General features: G+C 39.5%; 1 long non-coding RNA gene across 4 annotated transcripts in view; it reads right to left on the reverse strand.

Moving 5' to 3' along the window:
- Positions 1 to 25906, reverse strand: part of LOC141275886 (uncharacterized) — an 80780-nt gene that overhangs the window by 34713 nt on the left and 20161 nt on the right. Inside the window, exons 2-4 of one of the 4 annotated variants that reach the window (XR_012324433.1) lie at positions 15636 to 15702; positions 14743 to 14839; positions 13267 to 13724 (exon numbers count right to left, since the gene is read on the reverse strand). This is a non-coding gene — a long non-coding RNA (uncharacterized lncRNA). Of the gene's footprint in view, positions 1 to 13266; positions 13725 to 14742; positions 14840 to 15635; positions 15703 to 25906 lie in introns of those variants that run through there. The other 3 variants (XR_012324435.1, XR_012324432.1, XR_012324434.1) reach the window with 3 other exon arrangements.

The raw sequence follows: 25906 nt of genomic DNA on the forward strand, positions 1-25906 counted from the left end.
CATCACCATGATACCAAAACCAGACAAAGACACCACAAAAAAAGAAAATGACAAGCCGATATCTCTGGTGAATATAGATGCAAAAAGCCTCAACAAAATAGTAGCAAAACAAACTCAGCATTGCATTAAAAGGATCATACACCATGATCAAGTGGGATTTCTCCCAGGGACGCAAGCATGGTTCAGTATTCACAAATCAATCAATGTTACATACCACATTAACTAATTGAAGAAGAAAAATCATATGATATCTCAATAGATGCAGAAAAAGCCTTTGACTAAATTCAACACTCATTTATCATAAAAAGTCTCCCAAAGTGGGTGTAGAGGGAATATACCTCAACATAATAAAGGCTGTATGCAAAACCCATGGCCAGCATCATACTCAATGGTGAAAAGCTGAAAACTTTTCCCCTAAGATCAGGAACAAGATAAAGATGCCCACTCCCTGTAACTTTGTTCAATATAATATTGAAGGTCCTAGCCATAGCAATCAAACAAGACAAATAAATAAAAGGAATCCAAGTCAGGAAGGAAAAAGTAAAACTGTCAGTGTTTGATATGACATGATACTATGTATAGGAATTCAAAAAAATGTTACCAAAATAGTATTAGAACCAATAAATGAATTCTGTAAAGTTGCAGGGTAAAAAAATTAATATACAGAAATCTCTTGCTTTTCTATACATTAATAATGAGCTATCAGAAAGAGAAATTAAGAAAACTCTCATTTACAACTGCATCAAAAGGAATAAAATATCTAGGAATAAATCTAACCAAAGGAGTAAATGATTTGTACCCTGAAAACTATAAGACATTGATGAAAGAAATTGAAGATGACATACAAACAAATGGAAAGATATACCATGCTCATGGATTGGAAGAATTAATATTGTTAAAATGACCATACTACTCAAGGCAATCTATAGATTCAGTGCAATTTCTATCAAAATACCAATGGGATTTTTCACAGTAATAGAAAATAATTCTAAATTTTTTTATGGTAGCACAAAAGACTCCAAATAGTCAGAGCAATCTTGAGAAAGAGCAAAGCTGAAGGTATCATGCTCCATGATTTCAAACTATACTACAAAGCTACAGTAATCAAAACAGTATGGTACTGGCACAAAAATAGACACATAGATCAATGGAACAGAATAGAGAGCCCAGAAATGAACCCACACTTGTACAGGCAATTAACCTATGACAAAGGAAGTGAGAATGTACAATGGGGAAAAAACAGTCTCTTCAATAAATGTTGTTGGAAAAACTGGACAGGTATATGCAAAAGAATCAAACAGGACTACTCTTTCACACTATATGCAAAACTAAACTGAAATGGATTAAAGACTTAAATATAAGACCTAAAACTATAAAACATCTAGAAGAAAACATAGGCTGTAAGCTCTTTGACATTGGTCTTAGCAATATTTTTTTAATATGTCTCCTCAAGCAAGGGAAACAAACAAACAAAAAAAATGGGATTACATCAAACTAAAAAGCTTTTGTGATACTCAACACCACTAATCATCAGGGAAATACAAATTAAAACCATAATGAGATACAACCTTACACCTGTCAGAATGGCTATAATCAAAAAGACAGCAAATAACAAATGTTGAGGAGGATGTGAAGAAAAGAGAACTCTTGTGCACTGCTGGTGGTATTGTAAATTGGAGCAGCCACTATGGAAGATAGTATGGAGATTCCTCAAATAATTAAAAGTAGAAGTGACAAATGATCCAGCAATTTCACTTCTGGGTATTTACTTGAAGGAAGCAAAAACACTAATTTGAAAAGATATATGCACACTAATGTTTGTTGCAGCCTTATTTACAATAGCCAAGATAGGAAACAACCTAAATGTCCATTGATAGATGAATGGATAAAGAAGATTTGGCGGAATGGAATATTACTCAGCTCTAAAAAGAATGAAATCTTGCCATTTGGGAAAACACAGATGAATCTAAAGGGTATTAGGCTTAGTGAAATAAGTCAGACAGAGGAAGACAAGTACCATATGATCTTACTTATATGAGGAATCTAAAAAACAAAACAAACAAAGAAAACAAAGCAAAATGAAAACAGACTCAGAAACAGTGAACGAACAGGTGGTTGCTAAAGTGGAAGGAGGGGGGTGGACATAATAGGTGAAGGGAACTAAGAGGTACAAACCTCCAGTTAGAAAGTAAATAAGCCATGGGGAGGTAATATACAACATAAGGTATACAGTCAATAATATTTCAATAAATTTGTATGGGGACAGATGGTTGCTAGACTTTCATGGTTATCATCTCATAATGTATGCAATTGTCAAATCACTATGTAGTACACCTGAAATTCACATAATACTGTACGCCAACTATATTTCAATTAAAAAATATTTTCCTAGCTCTGAACAAAGCAGGGACAAAATTGAAGACACTCCTAAAAAAACCTCAAAGTATAGCATGTGAAGAGCAAATTTTAAAGGTAACGTTGTCTGCCAAGGGCTGATGAATGTCAATTTCATTAATGGAATGGAATGGTAAATCAAGATGAGTAGAACAAGGCCAAAGAGCAACAGGATATGGCCAAAGAGAATGCTTAAAATGTAGAACATATGGGTATACTCACCCATTAGATTTGAAATCCTCAGAATGTATTAAAACTAGTTATCTAACAGAAATACTATAAATTTCTAAGCCTCTTTTCCTTCCACCCAAAATTTAAACTAACTTTTGAATAGCCAATAAAAAAGTTCCATCGAGTGCCAGATCAGTCAGTCAGCAACATTTATTTAGCTAACACTGTACAAAGAACATTATATTATGCAGTAAAAGGGGATTAAAAACAGCTCCGTTGAGTTGCTTACAATCTGTTTGGGAATAAATAAATGGTAGCATATGAAAACGATTTTAGGACATTTACTTTACAAAGCAACATTTTACTGAGCGCCTCTATAAACACTACTTTATACTCTGGGGCATTTTAAAATAATATAGTTCCATTTGTTGATGTATAAATAGCTGAATATCGTAGAAATCTATTAAAATTTACTGCCCCCAAATCAGCCAGCTAAACCAGTTACAAACAATTGAATGCAGGTTTATTTGGAGCACATAAGCGTAGTTAGTTAATTCGTTTATTCTTCTAAAATAATTCCTCATGTGTTATCTTTTCAGAAAAGGGGAATTTCATGCCTGGATTTCATAAAAATATCTGTGCCACCACAAAAATGTCACAAAATAGAAAATCAACATACTTTCTCACCTCTGGCTTCAGATTATAAACAGATTCATATATGCAGAGGGCAGTGGCACCTTTGGGAGGCAGTAGGTGGAAACAAACACCTTCATGAGGGTTGGGGGACCCAAACCACAGGCTAAAGTCTGTGTCTCCCTTTGTCCTGAGTTTAATGCCAAATATATCCTGGAAATGGAAAAGCACTGTCATTTGTGTATATTTATCTGGTATTTTTGCAGGCAAGACAGGAGTCTGAGGGTAGTTCTTAGAACTTTTGACTGAGTTCAGAAATAGTTATGAATGTGGACAAAACAGAAATACGCATTGATTCATTGTGCGGAAAAATTATCTCAAGCATCTGACTAGGCAAAGATAGCTAGAAATATTAGATCCATGCCAATGTACCTGAAATGAGTTCCACTTATGCTTCGTATGCTGTTTTCTAAAGGAATAAAGTTGTTGCCAATAATGGAAGTCAGAATTCTGTAAATGGTCAGAATTTGACCCCTCTCTTTAAGGTCTGAAAATCTTCTTTACAGCTCAACAACAACAAAAAACAAACAACCCGATTTAAAAATTGACAAAGGACTTGAAAAGATATTTCTCCGAAGAAGATACACAAATGGCCAAAAAGTACATGAAATGATGCTCAACATTACTAATTATTAGGGAAATGCAAACCAAAATCACAATGAGCTAGCACTTCATACCCCTTAGGAAGGCTATTATTTTTTAAAACTTTAAAACAGAAAATAGCAAGTGTTGGTGAAAATGTGGAGAAATTGGAACGCTTATGCATTGCTGGTGGGAATGTAAAATGGTACATTTGCTGTGGAACACAGTATAGGAGTGCCTCAAGAAATTAATTGGATCCAGCAATTCTACTTCTGGGTGTATACCCAAAAGAACTGAAAACAAAGCCTCAAAAAGATATTGGTACATCCACGTTTACAGCACCATGACTCACAATAGTCAGGTGAATAATGGTGGAAGGTGGAAGCAATCCAAATGCCCATCAACAGATAAATGGATTAAAAAAATGTGGTGTATACATATAACGGAATATCATTCAGCCTGAAGAAGGAAGGAAATTCTGAAAATGCTACATCATGGATGAGACTTGGAGACATTATGACTAGCGAAATAAACCAGGTACAAAAGGACAAATACTGTATGATTCCACTTATATGAGGTACCCAGAGTAGTCAAATTCAGAGTGACAGAAAGTCGAATGGTGCCAGGGGCTGGGGGAAAAGGAAATATGGAGGTGCTTTTAATGGGTACAGAGTTTCAGTTTGGGAATAAAAAAGTTTTGAAGATGGATGGCAGCAATGTTTGTACAACAGTGTCAATGTATTTAATGCCACTGAACTGTACGCTTAAAAACAGTTAAAATGGTCAATTTTATGTTATGTATATTTTACCACAGTTAGAAAAAACAAAAATTTCTTTGGAAGAGTTTCACATGAGCATGTACACAAGTCATTTATTGTATTCTGTTTATGTTCTTGCCATAATCCTTACCCAATGTATTTTATCATTTCCTGGGCCCCAGAGAAGAAATTGAGACTGGATGGAAAGCATGGTAGATTTGCCTTCTGTCTTGAATGCCAAATCCACGTATTAGCTACCATCTCTACTCAATGCCCACAATTGAACTCATCGTCTTCTTTGCTGTATCTGCTTTTCTTCTTCTATTCCCAATAAAGCAAAACAGTCCTCTCAGTCACCCAGTCAAAAACCCTGCCATCTCTCCTTGATTCTCCTCTACTCAACACTGCATCTAATTCATCATGAAAAACTGATTCTGTCTCCTCACACTCACAGATCTACCTCACTTTTTCGTATTTTCCAATATTACTTTAGTCCACAACTAGTGTCTTTTTGTCAGTCCTGTCTACCTCTATCCATCCTTCACCATGTCATCAGAGTGACCTTTCTAAAATGCAACTGTGTACGTATTCCTTCCGTGTTTGAAAAACTAAAATGAGGATGCTTCCTGCTGCCACTATGGCAATTCCTGTTTCAGGAAATAGGGGTAGAGAGGTAAAGAATATACAATAGGAACTGACCACATACTATACCTGTTAACCAAGGTTACTTAACTCTGCTAACACCCATATATATCCCTGATGAAGCATTCATAAATTGAATCATCTCTGTCATAAACTAGTCTCATGGAAGAGTCCCTCCATATTTTTACATTCCATTTTTCTCACTTTTATTTCCATTCTTAATTTCAATAATTTAAAAATTTTTCCAATTATGTTTCTTACATATTTTTTAAAAGTAAGCTGGCAACAGCATCCATGATATCATTAGGCAATGAGCATGTCTTGGGAAAAGAGATAAAGTTTCATTTCTGTGGGATATGAGTAGGTGCAATACTTCCGGTTTCTACTTCCTGCTGAAATTTAAGTCAGCTGGGAAGCTGCACTGTAGGTGCATTTGCATTTGTTTGAAATGCAAGTGGATGTGATTAAAGTCATGTTACAGTGTTCAAACAAATCTAGAATTTGATGAAATACACAACCAAATAGGAGGTTTTAAAAGAGGGGATTAGTAAGAATTCATAAGAAAAATGTATTTATTGTGTTGACTCTAAATATTTAAGATTTTATATAACCTGTTATTTTTTAGTTTTCATATAACCTCCGGCAATGATGTTTTTCCATAAGGCAAAATAAAATAAAACAATATATTCTTCAAAAAAAAAAAAGAAGGGATTAAATTATCATTATCAATATACTATTCACAAAAGACTTTTGATTTAGAAAACACTAATAGAATCACCTGAAAAACTATTAGAAACAATAAGTCAAGACACATAGCTCTCTTGGAAACCCACAAAAACCATGTATAAGGTATGGAAAAAGTCCTAACTCAAGAGCAACAAAAACCAAAATATCTAAAAATCACCTTTTAAAAATATGTGGGAATTAAATGAGAGATATATCATGGCTCTAGATAAGAATATTCAATTTATAAATTTAAAGGTTTAATGCAATTATAATCAAAATTCAGATAGAATTTTCTTGGTAATTTGATGAAATGTTTCTAAAATTAGTGGAATAAATTGAATACATTTTGAACAATTCAAAAAATGTCTTACTCTGTTCAGTTTATTTTTTCAGAAAATCCCAGGCAGGATTTTAAGTCCCTTGCCTCACAGAGCCTTCTGGCTTCATCACACTTCACAACAGCTCTTCATTTCCATGTCTTTCTCCCGTTGAGGTGCTTGAGGTCAGGGACAGTATCATTTCTAATTTCTACCACCCAGCATGAAGCCTGGCTCAGAGGGAGCACTCAATAAATATTTGTTAAATAAATAATTTTTAAACTGGTTAAACAACCGCACCCACAGAGCGATGATTAACAGACCCATGTCACCCTGCAGTGTGGGCACCAGAACCATGCTATAGAATTCTCTTTGCCGTGCCCTCATTTCCATTTTCGTCAATGATTAAATGAATTTGTACGTGGTACACTTGCTATTTTGTGAATGGCAAGAGTTTGGGAAAAATAAATAATAAGCTGGTAGAAACAAGAATGCTCATATAATGCACACAGACACACTGCCCTCTGTGAATAAAGGCTGGAGAACACAGACAAGAAGAGATTTTTGAGAACATACTTGGGATGTTGGAAACCACATAGTGAGGTGGTCTCCAGACTCTCCAACAGGGTGATTTTATGTGGTCTGAGTGGTCATAGATTCACCTTGAGAAGCAATGGAAGATACAATGTTTCCAAATATAATAACAATCTTCAGGTTTTTATGGATTATATTTTATTTGGATTAAAATCACCTAATATTTGGCTTTCATTTCAGATTTCCATAAAATCAGTTTGACTGTGTCATCTTTTTTAAAGCAGAAATATAGTTTTGTATCACTACACAGTGGGCTCACTGTGTCTTGGGAAAATTAAACTTTGCCCTGAAGCTTCACAGCATGTCAGGACTGGACTAGATTCAAAGCCAGACAAGGACTTGGCCCTCAGGCTTTCCCACAACTGTGAGAATAGCATAGTTATGGCTAAATGCAGAAAACTAGTCAAGGCACTTGTTCTGTTAGTACACTTCATTGTTTTCTGGAAGGTTCTCAAATATCAAGATATGCCACCTAGGAGTTGTTCCACAAAATAAAATTTCCCTGAAGACCCTATCAGAACATCAAGATGTGGCACTGTAAGACATATCCGTTAAAAACAGAACATGAGAGACTCTCCAATTAAAGAAATTAGGCAAGCTGTATCTTAAAACATCTTTTATTTTCTTTGTCTTTCTCTCTTTCTCGTCCATTTATAAATGTGCATATCTTGCCACTAATAATGGAGCAGAACATAATGAAGGTATGTAGATAGGTCATCTTCATTTTAGACATATGTGAAATTTGCCCTTTTAAACGAGAAGTTCAAGCAATGGATCATGGATACTTTTTTCACTATAGCCCAGGGCCATTATTCATAAGTGATGATAAACTACAAGAATGTGGGCATCTTCAAACATGTAGGTACCAGTTTACCAGCCTCACACAACAATGCTACTTCCTATAAAGATTTCCACATACAAACAAATTCCTCTGTGTGCCATGGGGAATGCTACAGAGAGAGGCAACCTATAATTACACTTCCAATAAACGCAAATGCACAAAATAATTTCAGAACGGTTGCCACGATTTCAAACAATATCTTTTAGTTTACCAGACACATAGTTGACTAGCTTGGACTTGACTTTAAAAATCAAAATATGTTAAATCCCTGGTATGTTTGTAGAAGAAAATGCCAACAGCATCATGGGCTGCTGACAATGAACCTTAGGACAAAAAGTGAAGCCCTAGAGATTAAAATTTTCCACCCCTAATTCCACCCTTAATAAATTATTGTATTTTCAGATTGTATGGATATAACCCAAGTATCAGCTGGCATCTACTCTCTCCCTGATTCAAACATCCATCCCATGGGTTGTGGGAAACCAAAGATCACTTCAAAAGTTCTAGACATTTGCGGGCGGGGTGGAGGGGTTGGGGGACAGGGAAGGGCTTCCCTGGCTCTAAATGCCTGCTTCAGGGTAATGTGCTCATTTATGGCTTTTCCTGTTCATGCTGACCCTATTCCGCCAAATGCGGTCCTGGCACCTCAACTGTGACAATCAGCAAAGCCTTATCCAGGCCCCCATCTGGGATGAAGGGAGCAAACCCAGGGGTCATCGGTTAGGAATTAAATTCTCCAGCCTCAAAAAAATGGCATGAGGTCTTTCCCATAATTTTCAATCCAAAAACAAAAGGAAGTCCTCAACGCATGGATGCTTAAGACAGACTTTACTAAAACTTGAGGAGTCGGAATCATTTACAATCGCAGAAACAGAAACAATTTCATTCAATATTAAGAATTCTTGTTCTTAAGAATCCTTCAGGCACCTCGCCACTCGGGATTTTCACTCACTGCCTTTATCCGTGGTTTCCCAGCACCACATCCTCTCCCTGGCTGCTCTCCTCTCTCACCTTCCATTTCTCCACCTCTACCCCTCCTTTCATATGTCTCTCCAACTCCGGTTCAGCTCTCTGCACGTCCAACCTCAAAATTAGTTCTAAGACCACCTTAGAATATTCAGACCCAATATGGTGCCCAGCAGAACAAGACAGATCTTTGAGTTAGAGAATCCACCTCCCTTTAAAGGCAGTTGTGTTTGGTCTCGGCCATGTCCCCCATTTACATTGTAACCATATTTGTTTGTTAAAATAATTTGGTGCAGGATTTGAAACTCTGGAGAAACAAGTTGTTTGTGTCTTTGAATATCATAAGTTCCTTAGAATATGAAATTCAAATTAACCCAAATACTCAAGGTAATTTTAGGGAGCCAGCTCTCTCTTTTTGCGTCCACATTTGTTCAGTTCTGAAAGGACCATCGTATAAACAGCCAGGGGATTAAGTCTGCTTGAAATTTTGCCCTGACTACACACAGTGAGGCCTATTGTCTCAGTGTTTGGAAGCATATCCTCGAATACAACTATCTCCAAGTTGTACAAGACCTATAAGCAAGTTGAGAATGCTCTTAACCTGAGTGAATTATAACATTTAAGAAAAGAACATTTTATTCTGACTTCCAATTGACTTTTGTTAGTACATAAATGTTACCCTAATGCCTTTGTCTTCCAAATAGTGTTTTGGCTTTCTATAGATGACGTAGCATTTGATCTGTTGACAAATCTTGTACTAACATACTGTTTTTTTTTTTTAATCGGAATAACGTTTATTCAAGAAAAATGGCTAAAACAATAATAACAGCTAAAATAATAATAAAACAATCATAACAGCAAGCTTTGTGGTGTTTTGTTTTTTGGTTTTTTTTTGCAGGTACGCTGGCCTCTCACTGACGCGGCCTCTCCTGCTGCGGAGCACAGGCTCCAGACGCGCAGGCTCAGGGGCCATGGCTCACGGGCCCAGCCGCTCTGCGGCATGTGGGTTCCTCTTGGACAAGGGCACGAACCTGTGGCCGCTGCATCGGCAGGCGGACTCTCAACCACTGCACCACCAGGGAAGCCCTGTGGTGTTTTAAATTGTCCTCTACTCATCCTCATCTCTTCTGCTCCGTGTTAGCCTTACATACTGTTTTTATATTTTGCAGTCAGGTAATAAAAGATGCTTCAGTAGATGAGGGCAGAATCTTTCATTCTCAAAACTATTTATCTGGAGTCTTATAGATCCTAGAATCCAATTCTCAAATATGAAGTGAGTCTAACTTGCTTCACACTTTTATACACAACAGGTTTTTAGGAGGGGTTATTATTCTAACAGTATCAGTTTGGGGTGAGTTTCACTTTAAAAAAAAAAAAGGAAGGAAGAAGTATTTTTGCTAAAGAAGAAAAGAATTCCCAGGTTTACTTTTTTTTGTTATCTAGCCAAAACCATGTTTCTGGCTAAAGGAGTCTCTTACTCACCTTGTTTTTTGACTCATGGTTTAGAGGTGCCTTAGAGGCAGAGATGATTGCTGAAGGCTTATTTCATCCAGCCCTATGATTCATTGATCCTATGAGTCCACACTTTGTAATTATAACATAATGGAAGATATTATTTTATGAAAGGAGAAGCTATGACTTGTCCAAAAAAGGAATATAGATTATAGTAAATAGAAGGTGAATTAGAATCCAAGTTAACAAACATTTTGTTTTTTTGTATGAACAGGATTTGAATGTCATTTTTAGATGAGAAAAAGACAGACTAAAAGTTTAATTTATTATTTAAAACATTTGGTTTATTCTACATTAATAATTATCCTAAATTATGTGGTTTTGGTTTTAGAAAATTACACTTTGAATAGGAGGATTTAACTATTTCAATATCAACTAAAATGTATTTTTACTTTTTACTTTAGTTACTGAAGAAACATGCATATTTTAATTTTCCTCTTAAAGTTGATATACTTCCACTTAACTAACAAAAAACTTTTATTATTAGTGTAATATAAACACAAGCATTAAAAAATGCAAGTGATTTGCCGATATAATGAGTAGCTAAATTTGAAACCCAGATCCTTTGAATCAACTGACTTACAGTAATTGTGCTGCAATTTTCCCATCACAGACAAGAGCATTTTGGACTATGTTATGAATTCAGAGTCCAGGGAATTCCAATGAGATAATGTCATTGACCTTGAACACAAATAATCAGTGATGAATATTGTAATATGATAATATGAAAGTTGCAAGGAATTCATTCTCAGACTGCATCAGAAAACCTGCTAAATCAGTAAAAGGAGGAGACACAGTGTGAACTAAGAGAGCAGAACTTTAAGGCATGTTACTCAAAATAGAAAGGTTCCCGAGTAACTCTAAGAGATCAAGTGTGAGCCCTCACGCTTAACTGCTACTGAATTAGTTCAGCATGTGAGCAACTATCCTGTACCCAATCAGCACTACATCACTTAAGTGACCAAAGCTAAATGTCAACTTTCAACTCAGGGGTACCCATGTATTTGCTCCTTCTGTCTACTTCATCATTTAAGTCAGCGGATTTTCCCACCATTCTGCAAGGATGCAGCTTCATGGGAAATGGCCTGTTTCTGTGAGCTGCACGCTCCACTGTGAATGAGACCAGCGCCAACTCTTTAAAGGGGCAAAGCCATAGGAGAAAAGGATCATCTGAGCCACGTTATGTACATTTACACTCACAGGCTGCCAAAAAACCCCTTGATACATGTCCAAAATGCAGTTTAATTAGAGAGAGCAGAAGGAAATCAACCTCAGTCTGCTAACTGACCTGAGGCATCTAATCTCTGTATGTGTTCATTTTGTTAAAATATGCAAGCAAAGAGCTATTGGAGGCCATATGCCATTCGTTACGAAAAGCACATTCCTTTAGTCTTTGTAACAAAAGCCATATGGCTTTCTGAAAGTTAATTATATCATAAATATGCTGTAATATTGGGGAGTGTGGTCTAGCGATTGCTGGAAGAAACTTCGAGACCTGGCTTTCGGTCAGTTTCTCAATGGATTCCATTCAGAACCTTGGGGAAGTCACAAGCCCATTGTGCCTTAGTTTCCCAATATTCAAAGTGAAGATAATAATAATACAGCACCTAAAAGAGAGAAGAAAACTGAAATGTTCTCCCACTTAACGGTAAAATAATATTACAAACTATGATTCAGGTCAACAAAACAGTAAAAGGTTTTTTGAAATATTAACTAGTGAATCAAAATAGTCTCTTCCTCTTTCCCATGCTTCCTTCCCACCATTGCTGGAGCAATCTTTCTGGAAAACACATCAGATTTTTAAACTCCTTTGTTAAATATTGCATCCAAACTAGCACTTGAACTCTGTATAAATGACCCTTTAGAGTCTGCCCTAGCCTGTTGTCCAGACACGTCTGCCAACAGTCTCTCCCGAGCTGGCACACAGACAGATAGACACACCGGGTCAGTCTGTTCCCTGTGCTAAGGACATCTTACCTTCTCATCTCTACTTAGCTCCCATGCATGTGTCAAGACCCAGACCATCACCCTCCACCAGGTGAGGTCTTTGACTTCCTCAGGTCATTGGCTGTTCCCTGCTCTGAGCTACAATAGCACTTACCTCATTCCTTCTTAAGCACTTATTACATTGTATAGTATTTATCTGTAGACACATCTCTCTCTCCACCAGAATGTTGGGCTCCTGAAGGGGAGAGTCTAAGGCCTGGCAAGTAATAGGTGCTCAATAATTACTAGTTTATTGTCTACTTTCAAAACATAGAGGTAACTGGCTGTTCGACCTCAGGGGTCTAGTTTCCATATTCATTTCAACCTTTCAACCCTCCATCTGTAGCATTTTATAACAGCCAGAAAATGATCCCTAGAAACTTGCAATGTTCCAAAGTACCAGTGACAGACTTTTCCACTGTGCTATCCTTTTAATTCAAGGAAATGAAATAATTTTAGAAAGTTTTTCAACAAGGATTAAAGCCAAGAGTTTTTCTCGTTAAACTTCAGCTAACAGCTAACCAGAAAATTAAGTGAAACACAAGTCCTCATTCCTCAAGCATTTTAGTTAATCATGGTTTTATGGAATTTTAATCTAGCATGGAGGCTGAAATGAAACAAGAGAGCCAACAAGTCCAAAAGACAATTACAACTCCATCTGATGTAACCAAACTGGATAGAGTTGTGTGTGGCATAATAGTAATAACTGTAAATTACCTAACCTTAAATTCTCACGCCCTTGATACAGAACATTATTCCAATGGCATAATTTGATTTTTTTTAATTTAGTTTGATTTTGCTTCTGGTTTACAATTTAAGGAGACAGAAAAACCTCTGTCTGATTCCATAGGATTTGGATTTTGTAAAAAGTAGGTGTCCCAAACATCCTCTTTCAGGAACTAAATCATCTCCACATGTGCTAAGAGTAGCAAAAAAGCAAGAACATTTAGGTCTGTGATATGTACACGTAACTTAGAGCAAAACCAGAGGAATGTCTGAAAGTCAAAGAGGACAGAGGGCAAAGAGTCTGACTTACAGATTTGTTGGGAGCTATTTTATAGGAAACAAGCTTTAGGATCTGATTTGACGGCAAGGCAACGGGGAAATAATAATAACAATAACAAAGATAAGAGGAAATCATTGGGTTGAGCTCCAAAACTTTAATTTCCTCAAAATTGTTTCCAGATGGTTAAGAATGTCTTTCTATGTACAGTATTTTCAGGAGCTAAATACAAAGTCATCCATTTGCATATGCGGTAATTTTTCAGCAAGATGTCACATTCATTTAAAATTGCCATTGCCGATACTAACCTTTTGATGTTCAGGACACCTGCCTGGGGGCCAGCAGCACACACTAACTTTACCAGAATGTCAGAAACTGTCACCAGGACCTGGCCGCTCAGAGGCAAGGCTCTGAATCATGAGTATGTAGCTAGTCTGTTCTTTGATGTCCACTTTCTTCCAGCAGGACAGTACTAACCAAGTGTCTGAAGATTCTCTCCTTTCCTCTTTCGGCATCTAGAGACGCAAGCCACGGAACTACTGCAGAGGAGAAGAAAGGACAATATTAAAGAGAAAAAGCAGGCAGAATTTCTTGATTTTGTAAGTCGTTTTCATCTTACCAGAAACGCACCCAGACTAGGACTCAGAAGACTAGAGGCTGACCCTCAAACCTGCCTCTTTGCTAAGTTAATGAATCTCTCTGTTGCTCTTGTTCTGTCACACTTATACTTTCTTAATAGAAATAGTAAGGGTATGAATAACCCTATTAGCTACATATCAACTTCTTAAGAGGCTATTGTATAACAAGATGACTTCCAAAGGATCATTTTTTATTACCAAGCCATGCATTCAACTACTTTTGACAACTACCTTTGAATGCCTACTACGTGTCAAGCAATGGGTGCTGGAATTGAATGGTAAGCAAAACATAGTCCCTATCCTCATGGAGTTTCAGGTCTAATTAGGAAAGCAAGGTTTGCTTAAATAACCACGCACACAGAGAATTACAAACTGTTACATATAGAACTACGACACAGACTCACCATGATCCTGAAAACACTGTATTTTCACTATCAAATGTTCCTGTTTGTTCTCTAATTTTTTTATCAGTCAACTTCAATCATCAAGTGATTCTTGAAAAATACTTTCCCAAATAGTGTGCTGTTTGTCAGTGAAGACTTTCAGATAATGATTAGAATTGAGATTTCAGGGTAGAACTGATTCTCCATTTAGTGAAACAGAAGAAATGTTGGTATCAATTTAAAACTGTAAAATAGGAAGTCTAGACCTAAAGGATCTCCCCTGGAAGAAGGCCCTAGGCCATGTTTACAGAAAAGTTCTTTCGGTCTTTATAATATAAAATCCTACATCTGTGGTGATAGCAGCAGCTGAAACATCACATTTACTATGCGCTAAGGTACTATTCTAAGCACTTTATAAATATTAACTCATTTAATCATCACAATAACCTTCTGAGGTAGGTATTAGTAGCGGTAGGGGGTCTTCTCCCCATTCTACAGATGAGGAAACTGAGGCACGGAGGGATTAAATACCTCACCTGCTGTCACACAGCCAGTAAGTAGAGCCAGGATTCAAACCCAGTCTATGCTCTTATCCACCATGATGCACCGCCTCTCGTTCATACAATTGGTCCCCTGAAACATGTTGAAAACTGGTTTTTTATTTAGGCAGCATGTTTGAAATCTATCTCTCTGCCCCCTCACATGTTCTTCTAGTGACTTTATCTTTCATATATAAAGAATAAATTACACTTGGTAACTCCTGATGGTAGTCATATTTTCAAAAAAAAAAAGCAAAACAAAGTTTTCAATTCTTTTCAATCAGAAAATTGATCTACTGGGATTAAGAAAAGAGGTGACTTCACAATTACTTTTCAAAAACAAGAGGTCAGTTGCTCACACTTTAGCAAAATGTCTTCTCCCATTATCGTTGCAGAGTAAGCTATACAGGGATTTGATAGAAAGTCTACCCTGAGGGAAACAATTCTCCTAAAATTTGATACAATGCAACGGGAAATGGTGTCAATTAGTCTAAACTATAGACTAATGTAAGGTGGAAAAACCAGATGGGAACTGACCCCATTCCATCTCTACATAATTTTGATACTAGAAATGCATCTTCAGAAGGTGTGTTGACGACTTCAAACTTTTCATCTCAAATGATGCTGCTTCCCAGGCTTCAGTTATGCCAGAAGATTTGAAGAGCAGAAGAAAAAGAGAACGAAGCAAAGCAGACATGTGCGGGCAAGCTGGTGAGGAGAATGCCTTTTGACTTTTTTATGGTGGAAATATTCTTTTGGGGATAAAGATTAAGCAAGCATTGGAAATGAGCCTCCTCATTTGACGTGAGAATTAGCGCAGAAGCTATTCTTTGAACCTCAAATATCAGAAGCCCCTATTAAAATAGAGAATTACTGCAAACACAACTAACCTTTGATAAGCTTGATAAGCTTACAAGACAAAACAGGAGACTTTTGGGCAGCTGCCGTCCAGAGGTGCTGGAGAACAAAAGTTTTATCACTAGACAGAAAATTGAGAACGTGGAAAATTGCATATAGTCGTTAGGATATGTAAACAGCTGAAACCAAAGTAACATGAGAATTATTAAAAGCACCTTTCTTCTCAGCAAACGTTATCTGCTGGGTCCATGAAATACAGAGAGTGCAGTGATTATTCCTCATTTTGTAAATGGGAGGAAAGAGCTTACTCTAAAAGGACAAGTTAGTACTTTAGGACAGAGAATATACCAGAATATGTGGGTACGCAGCCATTTCTTAGTGGAAAACTCCAATCTGATCCTCCTAAACTGGTCAGGAAAATGTTAGTTGTCGGCTTTAAGGGGAACCTTTCTCAGGAAGGGGAGTGGTCAAGCTAAACAATTGGTGATTGGCTGTCAGGAAGCCATATGAAAATGAACTGGGGGCCAGGGCTCCACCGCCATCCCATTATCACATAAGTGCCTTCGCACAGGTCAGAGCAGCAGATCACCTTTCATTCCCCTCACCCCTCTCTTCCTCCCTTAAATAAATTAGAACGTTCTGAACAAGCAGTGGACACACCCCTTTTAGATGAAGGCTAAGCTGTTTGCCCAAGATGACCTAGATTTTATTTATTTATTTATCTTTTACAGTGAGATTATTTTATTTTTAGTGAAGTATAGTTGATTTACAAAGTTGTATTAGTGGTAGGGTTATGGACGTGTCTTAAAATTTTTCTCTTTATATCGTTGCAAAATTAGATAAACACTTCTCAACTATTTACATAATTATATGTGGTGAAGGGTGTTTAGAAATAGGTGAAATCAATCCCCCAAGAATATTGCCTGGATAAGGGGAGTTTTCATGAGTATTTCAGAAGACAGGATGGGCTTGTGTTGGCCAGGAGGAGAAAGAAGTTGCCAAGGACAGTGACAAGACTCTTAATTCAGCAAATGCAAAGATAGGGACCAGAGGGACTAATGTAAAACAAGGCTGCTGTGACACATGACACAGGGACAGTTGTCAGGGAGGGTAAGCTGAGATGTCTGAATCTTATAAACTAGAAGATACGGAGAAACACGATAAAGAGGTCAAGGAACTTGATTCTAACTCTGTGTGGAGGACCATGGAGAGGAAAGAGACCAGGACGGGGAGACCACCAGAAGACAGCGGAAAGAGAAAGACATTTGAAGCAGTATGAGTCTCCCCTGAGAGTCGGAGCGTAGCATTATTTTCTCTGCCCCACAAAAGACCTTCAGATAAATGCACCCACCACACATGTTACCCCTTCTTTAAAATAAGGGTCACAGTACCTACAATCTCAGCAATCCCATGAGGCTTTCATGCCACATTACACCCAGGTGATCATATGCCTAAAGCTCTACAGGTATGTAAATAATATGAATAGGGAATCCTGAAGGCATTTAAGTGTTTGACGAACCCAAGAAGGTTTAGAATAAGTCTCCTGTGAGTGGGTATCCTCACCACACCCATTGAACAGAGAAATAATGTATTTAAAGTGAAATGCTCTGACTTGCATTCATTATCATCAGCAGATAAGTCAAACATAGAGCAGAGGACTTCCCTGGTGGCGCAGTGGTTAAGAATCCGCCTGCCAATGCGGGGGACATGGGTTCGATCCCTGGTCCGGGAAGATCCCACATGCCGCGGAGCAACTAAGCCCGTACGCCACAACTCCTGAGACTGTGCTCTAGAGCCCACGAGCCACAACTACTGAAGCCCACGCGCCTAAAACCCACGCTCCGCAACAAGAGAAGCCACCGCAATGAGAAGCCCGTGCACCACAACGAAGAGAAGCTCACCGCAACCAGAGAAAGCCCGTGCGCAGCAGCGAAGACCCAGCACAGCGAAAAATATATGTTTATTTAAAAAAAAAAAGAGCAGAGCTATAAATGGCTAGCTCTGGGGTGGTGGAGAAACTGCTGGAGGTTAGTAAATAAATAAACAGATTGATTGATTGATTTAAAAGTGCTGGTATTTTAGGGCCACACAACATGAGGGCTTTGTGCATTTGCTTTTGTGTGACTTCAGACCACGGTACGAGCACATACTTCAGGAAGATGTGCTCTTGTTCTAATTATGGAAAGGACTGGACTGATCAAATTACTGCCTATCTTGCATGACACCAAAGAAACAATTCCAACAAAGGACTTTGATTTGATGATTGAAAGTTACCAGCCAGGTACAGGCCTTTGAAGAAATGGAAAGCTCAGCTGATGATGAAGACATAAACAAGAGCAGTGGAAGATTACTTAAACTTTAATACTGCTCTTGTGGTCATGGCTTTCTTATCCATAATGACTGCTGCCTAGTTTAAAGAAATAGAACTCTTAAGAAAAGGAGCTCTATTAATCTCTGTAAACTTCGAACAGAAATATTGATTTTCTGATGACTCTTTTTATAGATGTTGTTGGATGTATAATTTGTATCACATTTACTAGATTTTTAAATAAATACTTTCTGCAATTAAAAAGAATTGAGGGAGAGGGAGAAGAGACAAATTTGGCCTGATGTTGATAATATCATTGCCCCTTTCCTTATGTCCCAGCTCCTGGAAATACCAACAAAAGACGCAGACTCTGCCTATCTCCTCATATTGGCGAGAGAGGGGTGACTGGCCTGCGGGTATGTGGGTGAAGGAAGATAATTAGTAAAGCACCAAGGTGGATGGACCCCTCCCCCTCCCCCACCATTCTTGAAGCAGAAACCTTTGGTACTTTGGCAAGGGAAGAGAAGACTTCTCCTGGGGGTCCCTGGGGGCCAGGAATGGGGAAGTCAGTAGCCAAATAGACATAGCACACATTCTTGTCATTTCATGCCCCGGACAATAATTACCATATACATAATAAGGTTTCCTGCCCCAGAGTTATTTTTACTTCCATGTAGATGGTGGTTCTTAAACAGTCAACTGATTCATCTTCTTGGGCAATGCCCATTCATTCTTGACACTCTTGCATTCCACATCCTATCCAACACCTCTCAACCCACACAAACAAGTGCCAAAAGGTGAGAGAGCAAAAGGACTAGCATGTCCATTTCACTGTAGTCTACCTTCAGAGATGCTGGAGTCTCATCGGTAGATTTATCAATAACCCTCCCAAAGGAATAACTGTGAGCTTAGAACAACACTGAGAAGGCATCACTCCAGATAGAGCTTCTTCCTCTCTTTCTCTAGCTGGCCTGAATGGTGGCAAAGACTGATGACCAAATTCGTGAAAGAAATTTCTATTTGCCCCTAATTTACTGAGTAACCTGTGCTGAATTACATAAAAATAGCATAATGGTTAACCCTAATTAGTTAGTTTGTATTTTCCTGCATTTCCAAGCCAAGCTTGTTTCCTCTCCCTGCTGACAGGCACTGCATTCTCTCCTGCCCCACCCTCAAAAATGTGTTCACAAGACAGACCCAAGAGGCTGATGCTTCTTTAGGGAGAATAATCACGCTTTAAGAGGGCCCCTCTTTAGAATAAAGAGCTGCATTTTGAGAGGGCATGGGCAGGGGATGCGTCCTCTTGGAGCCTCTGCACTCATGCCTGCCTTACTCAAAGATTCACACCCATTCTGGGGTTGACTTAGATGCCGATTGCCAGGAGAACTAACAGCTCTTCATGATATGATTTGCATCACTTCCACCAATATTTATTTAAGCCCATTTACTTGCTGTGAGTTCAGTATTTAAAGGAAGGCTGTGGGGGTAATGTCCTTAAGCTGTGTCTACCTCCCTGGATCCCTGGGTTTCCCTGCCTGTAGTTTCAGATGCTGGGTCCCCTCATCCCCTCTAAAGCTGGGGACACTGACCTCAAGAATCCCGCTCGTTCTCTCTCCCGTATCAACAGCTACTCTACAGGAGGGAGGAGAGACACCATGATGTCAGCAGGATGCTTGTAAGGACCACCTTCTTGGTTCCTTCTTCTACCCACACCGACCAACACCCCCAGTGAAGAGCTATGCTGCTTCCAAGCAGGCAAAACTCAGCATAGAACTTTCGGGGTTGGATTTATGCGGGAACATGCTTGCACTGTGTGATCAGCATCTCCTCCCTTCCCTCTCCAGACCTTCTCTTTCTGCAGTTCCTTGGCACAGGAAGTGTCTGTGCATGCCCCGGTGACTGATGGCATAGGCTTGGGAGCCCATGGTCACACACCTGGGTTCGAATCCCAATTCCACCACTTAGTTCACATGACATATCGCGAGGCTCTTAATTGCTCTGAGCCTCACCTTCCTCAGCCATGCAATGAATATAATAATCACTTTGCAGACTGATACGAGAATGAAATGGAAGAATGCACACAAAGCACTTAGCAATACGCCAGGTACATGATAAGTACTCAATAAATGGGAGCCAATATTATTAATGAAACCGCCATGTATGTAGTTGCTCAAATAAGACAGGTCCCTTTTTTTTCTTAGCTAACCTGACCTTATGTCCAATAAATTCTACCTTCTAAGTACAGTTGAAAGCCATTTCCTCCTTCCCATCCCTGCTGTAATAACTCGACTTCTTTTCTGCCATTATAACCTTGTAACTCTATCTGTATATCCACCCTCTTCCTGTTCTACCCCTTCTGTGCATTTCCCAATGGTATGAATTTTCTAAAATAAAAATGTGCTCACGACACTTCCCTAATTAAGGCCTTTCAGGGGCTCCACGCATTGCCTTGTGGATGCAATCCCAACTCCCCAGCACAGCCTTCAAGGCCTGGGGCCATATCCCACCGCTCACTCCCCACTCACCACACATGCCTTCTTCCCAGAAAAATCTGTACTTCTTCAAAGGGCCCTGGCGTCCAAGTGCCTTTGAACATTACTCTTCCTGGCACACGTTCCTCTCTTCACATGACAGATTCCCACATGTCCTCTAAGACTCAGTGCCCAGAGTTCTCTTCCAAGAATTCTTCTTGACTCTTCACTCACATATTATACTGTTTTAATTTCTGTTTACTTGTCTAGCTCCTTCCTGATGTGAGGACCTGTGTACTTTACGGCATCCTGCATCGCAAACGACTAACATAGAGGTTCAAACAAGTCATTCAGCAAACATGTACTGAGCACCGGCCTTGCTGCTAGATGCGCGTTTGCTCTCTCTCACTGCACAGCCCCTGTGGTTCTGCGATCCTTGAGGCCATAAGGAAGCATGGTCAGCACTTGACCACCTAAAATCACGCTCTTCAAAACTCTCACCCAAATCTCAAGAGCTGCCCATTGGTAGATGCAAACACTGGTATATATAAATGTTATCTAAACTTATTCTCACAACAGCAAATGAGAAGGCAGAAGCGCTGGGAGATCTCGAGTCGTCAGCTGTGAGTTGGGGCTGCCTGAGCCGTTGGTCCTGCGTCAAGACGCTTCGAAGTCTCATTAAGAATGTTTGGATCCCCATGAAGCCCTACTATACCCACGTTTACCAGGAGATGAGGGTAGGAATGGGGCTGATGGGCTTCGGCGTTTACAAAATCAGGCATGTGACTGCTGACGGTCGTCATTAACCAGCTTTCCTTGGGTGGGACTTTGGTCTGGCTGTGTTGTGGGCCTGTGGGACATCGTGTTGACTTGTAGCAGTGCCGCTCCCCTCCTGGGAGATCTAACTGCTTGGTCAATACCGACCAGCTGGTGATTGGCTCGGCCAGGGAGGCAGTGTTCCATAGCAGTTATGAGCTAGCTATGGAAGTGAGTTCAAATCCCAACCTTTCCACACATGAGCCATGTGGTCTTACAAAAATTACTTCACCTCCTTGAGCCTCAGTTTCCCCTCCTGGATAGGGGGGAAAGTAATACCTACCCACCTACCTCACAGGGTTGTGTGAAATCCAAATGAAAAACTGAATATATAATTTCAGTCTCAGATGTCAGGGGACCCCAAATCGTCTCAGAGCCCACATACTTAATCCCTCTGTGTTTCTTACTTTCTGAGGAAGGGTTGGGGTTGATAAGAAGAAAAGTAGATTCTATCTGAAGTTGCCCAGGGAAGAAGGGGCCCAAACTGAGAATGCCCTTGTTTCTAGCAAGCAAGGGCACCAAGGAAATCGCCTGTGTGCCAGCTACATTATAGATATTACCTAGAGCATTCCGATCTTGTCAGCCACCAAATAATGAGACTTTGTGAAATGGGCAAGTCCTTTGAAAAATACAAACAGGCCGTATTGTTTTCATCACAAACAGTCTAAGTTGGAGCCCCGTGTGACTCCAGTGCACTTGTCAGTTTGTCTAAAACTCTTTTCCCTCTTCCATCACTTCTCTGTGTAGGACATATAACCTTGACTTTTGAGTCTCTTGAACACCCACTCTATCTACTGTGTTGTTACTTCTGTCAGGCAGAGTATTTTGGTCCCATTTTGTAAAAGTAAGGTAACCCACTTATAGGTGTAAATAAAATTGGTCTCACAGTTTATTGTAATCTTGAAGCTACAGACACATAATAATCATAAGAAATTATTAAGTTCATACTATGTGCTAGGTACTGGGGCTTTAAAAATACATTATTTCATTTAATAGCAGAACCCAGTGAGAAATCTGGCGTTTAGTGGGGTTAAACTCCTTGCCTCGGGTCATATGCTGTGAGTGGCAGGAAGTCAAACCTATCAGAAACCAAGTTCTCTTCAAGCATTCTGTGTAAAGCACCTACTACGTATAAGGCCCTGGACTATCAGGAAACCAGCATGAGTAGCACACCTGTCCTGTCCTCAAAGGGGCTTACCCTGTAGCTCCAACTTAAATACCATCTCAGACAAAAGAGGGACAAATACATGGGTAAATGCAATGCAGTAGTCAGGCTAAACCTAATACAAAACTCTGGTGCAAAAGAGAGGAAATCATTGCCTGAAATAAATTATAAGCAAAGCAGGAGAGGAAAGTGTAGCTGGGGAATCAGGAAAGGCCCCATGAAAAGATGCCATTGGAGATCAAGTAAGTCTCCATAACCTCATCTTAATTCTTACCCTGGCGTCACTCTGCTACTCTCATGAGAATCTCCATTCTATTTATAATTTTGACATAAGTCCCAGCACCTGTTGTGACTCTATATCACAATCAAAGCAAAAGGATCTGACTTGCCTCCCTCTTCTTATTTCTGCAAGGTTGCTCCCTTTTGAACATTTATTTTCTCATAATCTGCCTCCTACCCTTGACATAGTATAATGACCACAGGAGCACTGGTCCACGGGTTCAAAGCTCACTGAGTCTGAGCACAGAAACATTCCAGATGAGGGTGGGGATTGACAGTAAGAGCTCCTGGCTTCGGCAGGATTTGTCCTCCTTCTGAGGAGAGCGGGACTTCAAATCAGAGTGTGCCTTTTGGTTTGGAACATCATATTTTTGAACCTGCATCTAAAAAGCATGTTTTATATCAAGACCAAGGTTTTGCTAAAAGTTGAAGCCTTTCATGTGGTAGGTTTGAAAGAGTCCTTTGAAAAACGCCAACATTAAGCCTTAGGATTACATTTACTTTTCAGTTGCATTTCACAAAATTTCATCTTCTTGTTAGTTCTTGTATCGATGGACTGTTCAGATGGGCTAAAAACAACCTGAAAATGTTTGGTACAAATATAAAAACAAGAACACGTGTGCATAAGCCTATATATCTCATCCAAGGTTTAAATAATTGCATCGTCTTATGCTATTAGGTCTTCCTGGCCTTGTGAGGTTTTGAGTTATATTCCTTCAAAAACACTTGGAACTCAGGCATGAGCAAACAATTGCTTGAGGTTTGCATATAGCTGCAGGCTGCAGAGACACAGACTTTATGCATTTTGTTCCCATTTTCAGAGCTGTAGGAGCTGTAGGATGTGCCAGAAGCATGATATGGTCAAAACTGCACTGCTCTCCTGTCCTCAGTCTCTCTGCATCCCTGGCCACGAATCCATCCACTTCAAGGTGGTCAGAGCTATACCTCAATGATGCAGATTTGGCCAGGCCCTTTACTCCGTCAGAACCTCCCCATAACTTACAGAATCGAGTTCAAGTTCCCTAAGAAAGATGAAGGTCTGCCACACTGCTCCAGCTTGAGTTTATCCCACTTACCCAGCCACTCCCATGCACCTCCTGGTTTCCAGCCTCATGGAATGTCTCACCTAGCAAGCCTTTCCCCACCTGTGTGCCCTTTGCCCAGGCTACCTCTCAGCATACAGGGTCCATCCTCTCTAGTCCTCCAGGCAAACATGTCTCTTTGCCTTTTAAAACCAAATTCAAACATCCGTGTCTCTGAGATGGCCCTCTGTCATCCCTCCCGCCATACATCCTTCCTCTGGGACCCCACCGTGCTGTGTGCCCACCTATCTTATGACACTTCCTATACTCTGCTGTCACTACATGCTGACGTGGCTGCCTGTCTCCTCCCCACACACCTAGACTCCCACAGGGTGTGATTTTTTTTCTTCCCCAGTCCTTAAAAAAGTGCTTCTCAATCAACAAAATAGATTCCCAATAAATATTTGTTGAACAAATAAATGAACAAAATGGGCAAAATTCATCTTTTGCCTTCTTCCACCCTTCCCCCATCACCAGCTGCCCCTTCTTAGGCTTCCCTTCCCCCAGCCACCATCTCCCTGACACTGTCAATCCTCTCTCCAACCCTAGATGTCCAGTTTCGTCCCAGCCAGCAATATCAAAACCTGCTCTCTGGAAAGGTTTTGAAAAACTCATAAGGCTGACCATGTCAACCCTCACACGGGTTTTTTTTTATAATTTTCCAGGTGACAAAATCTTGAGCCAAAATAATAAATCTCTAATTGTGGAATTTTAGACTGGTCAGAGTCTCTTGCACAGTCCCCACACCCACACTGTGGCATTTTGTGTAGGAGTTGCCTGTTCATAATTGTTAGAGGCACCAGAATCTCTGTAAACTCTTGGCCGTGTGATCTGGGGCCCTAGGAAATCAGTTTGCCTGAAACTAAATGGACAGCCATTCTTCTAGAATTACCATATTATTGAGGTTGCTTGAAAAAATAAATCTTTCAGTTGTTTTTTTTTTTAAATAAGGCTCCACATTTAAAAGATAGGGGAGGCTTTGCCCACAAAAACATTTCAACTCAGCAGATTTGATTTAAACGCTAATTAATTTTGTTAGCATTTAAATCAAATTTTATTCTTATCTGGTGAACTATTTAACATGTATTTATTTCCTAAAGGAGGAAGGGGGAATAGAATCACTAAAACCCTAATAAGAACTGAGCAGAGAAAAACTACCTCCCAACTGTCTCTCAGCAGATAACAATTTAAAGGGTAAACAGTAAGAAAGATGAGCTCAGAAGAGTGACAGAGTTCAATAAACATCCAGCTCAGTTTCCTAGGAATTTTGAAAGCTCCCTGAGTGTTTTGTGAGACACATTTTTAAGAAGATAAAGGATGGATGATGCATTCCACTAAACCTGTACATCAAAAGAGGGCATAATCTATACGGAAGAGACACACACCCAAATTTCTGTACATTGGAATACTTGTGTTAAAAACAGATAAATAGGATTCTGCCCGCCACGCCATCTCCAAGCCAGAACGGCCCCTTGGACCAAGGCCATACTACCAAAGCAGAGAAGTCAATTAGAAATCATCTGGCCAAGGCGCAGTGCAGGCTTTCAGTCCACTGAGTCAGAAATGAGAATAAGTCTCTGGATTTTATCTTCCCTCCTTGAGTCCGCTGGATGGTGGCTCAGCCCTGTACTCAGACAGTAAAAGTAATATTCTAGAAGTTCTTATCTTCCAGACATGTAACAATATGGTATAATACTGAGGAACAGAAATCAAATGAGGTCATGGGTGAGGAGATGAATTTAAAACCCCAAGACACTTTACAAATATCAGATGGTGGAGTTACAGTGATGGGGATACACGATGCCACTTGCCTGGTACAGTTGATGGTGAAATGGTCAAACACAGGAGCCCTATTTAAAAAGCTGAAAGATTTATTTTTTTCAAGGAGCCACAATAATTTTGGTAGTTCTGGAAGAATGGCTGTCCATTGTCCTTAATGGTCAAGTCAATGCAAGCCACCTCCCCCTGCCCAACTTAAACAGACTATGATCCAAGAAAACAATGCTATGTTTGGGTATCAGATGCTTGGGCCACCAGAAAAACCAACTGAAGACATCTGGTGATAATATATATTAGATTAGATTATACACTGGTTTAGACTAGAAAATGGTTCTGAGTTCCATCTCAGGCTCCCAAGAACTTGTCTATTCATCCCTTTTAGTGAAGATAAGATTCACTTCCT

The sequence above is a fragment of the Tursiops truncatus genome, chromosome 11 (genome assembly GCF_011762595.2).
Source record: "Tursiops truncatus isolate mTurTru1 chromosome 11, mTurTru1.mat.Y, whole genome shotgun sequence".
In the NCBI taxonomy this organism is placed as follows: Eukaryota; Metazoa; Chordata; class Mammalia; order Artiodactyla; family Delphinidae; genus Tursiops; species Tursiops truncatus.